Source organism: Cynocephalus volans, chromosome 1, assembly GCF_027409185.1.
Source record: "Cynocephalus volans isolate mCynVol1 chromosome 1, mCynVol1.pri, whole genome shotgun sequence".
In the NCBI taxonomy this organism is placed as follows: domain Eukaryota; kingdom Metazoa; phylum Chordata; class Mammalia; order Dermoptera; family Cynocephalidae; genus Cynocephalus; species Cynocephalus volans.
In genome coordinates this window covers 268,167,695-268,169,603 of record NC_084460.1, presented here as the reverse complement: position 1 = coordinate 268,169,603, position 1,909 = coordinate 268,167,695, and the positions used below count along the sequence as shown (strand labels likewise).

The 1,909-nt window shown below is 35.6% G+C and overlaps 1 non-coding gene across 1 annotated transcript; it reads left to right on the top strand.

Moving 5' to 3' along the window:
* The first annotated feature begins 1,028 nt into the window (after nt 1–1,028).
* Nucleotides 1,029–1,132, top strand: LOC134365257 (U6 spliceosomal RNA). The gene has a single exon (XR_010021975.1). It is a non-coding gene; the product is annotated as a U6 spliceosomal RNA (small nuclear RNA).
* Nucleotides 1,133–1,909: the final 777 nt, after the last annotated feature.

The following is a 1,909-nucleotide window of genomic DNA, read 5'->3' as shown; positions in this document are numbered from 1 at the left end:
GACCAATAGGGGACAAAAAATCAAGCATGCATTAAAATTTGTGGAGCACCTACTATGTACATAGTACTACGTGCTTTACATCTTTTATCTCTAATTCTCAAACCAACACTGCAAGGCACATGGAATTATCCTCATTTTACAGAAAAGAAAACTGTGTTCAGAAAATTTAAGTTAACTGGCACAAAGTCACACAGTAACTAGCAAAAGAGAGAAGCAAAATTCATACCAGCTAGCCATATTTGATTTTAATACACATGTACTTTTTACTCGGATACCCACTAGCAACTTCTTTACCTCTCAAGATTCAAGAGGCAGATCTGAAGCATAAAATAAAGAAAGGATGAGAAGTGAATAAAGAAGAGAATTCTTACAAGGCAAAAAGTTTCAGTTAATGGGGAGAGTTGTGGAAAGATGCCACCAAATAACAACTATGGTTAGGGAAGGTTTCCAGCGGAGAGGGCACCTGAGGTAGGCCTTGAAAAAATGTTAGAATTTTAATGTCCAGAAAGAAAGAAGAGAATTCTGAAAAGATAATGCCTTGGGTTAAAAAAAAAAAAAAAAAAAAACGCTCCTGAGAAAGTTCTGCTCCACATTTTGAGGAGGCCATGACTTTCTTCATCGGTCTATCTGGGGTAGAAGCATCAAGGAAGTGAGGTTGGGAGGATATAGGTTACAACCAGCTCACAATGTGTCCCTGAGTGCCAGCTCAACGATTTAAATTTCATTCTGTGTAAAATTAGAGTTTATGAGCAGGGATGTAACAAGATTAAAACTATATTTGTTGTCCTAGACCTTGTGTTATGTACCACAAGGCAACATGTAATCACATACACGCATAGAATACAGTAATTAAAGTTAAGTTGAAACATGAAAGAAAACTACTTCGCTTTCATCTGTTATGAACTTTCCATAGTGGCTGGGAAGTTAATTACAGGTTAAGACTTCCACATTCTACAGAAGAGAAAAATTCTTTAATCAGGAAGGAAAAGGAAATTACAAAAAAATTTTGTTTAAAAGTTAGCATTTTCATGCTCGCTTCAGCAGCACAAGTACTAAAATTGGAATGATACAGAGATTAGCATGGCCCCTGCATGAGGATGACACACAAATTCATGAAGTGTTCCATAACTTTGGACAACTAGATAAGGAAAATGTGGTATATATCCACAATGGAATTCTACTCAGCCAGAAAAAATAATGAAACTCTGCCATTCACAGCAATATGGATGAGCTTGAAGGAAATTATATTAAGTGAAATAAGCCAGGCACAGAAAGAGAAATACCACATGTCCTCATTCATAAGTGAGAGGGAGGGAAGGAGGGAAAGAAGGACGGAAGGAAGGCAGGCCGGCAGGCAGACCACAATAAAAAAAAGATGAACTTTCAGAAGGAGAGAACAGACCAATAATTACCAGAGGTGGAAAAGGCAGAGGTGGGGGCAGGGGGGTTAGAGAGTAACTGAGCAAGGGACACAAAGATTCGTAATTATGAACATGCTAATTATATTGATTTGATCATCACATACTGCACACAGATAATGATAGTCAACTCTGTACCCCATAAATATGTATAATCCATTACATTTCAGTTCAAAAATTAAATTTAAAAAATAAATAAAAGTTAGCATTTTCTCTTTTTAAATTCTTTCCTTTTACTTAAGTGAGAAGAAAAGAAAATTTTGAGACTAGGAGACATTTCTTGTTCTAAGAAAGCAGCTTTACTGATGTTCAATTGCTCTAATCCAAATTCAAGTTTATTAATATCTGAGATATCTTTATTTGTTATGTATCAAGAAACATTTTTCTTACAGCAATACTATGGAAATTTAAAAACAAAAACAAAAACACCTTTGTGTAATCCCTACCTCTGTGTCTGCTGTATTATCACACATCTCAGTTTTTCCTTACAT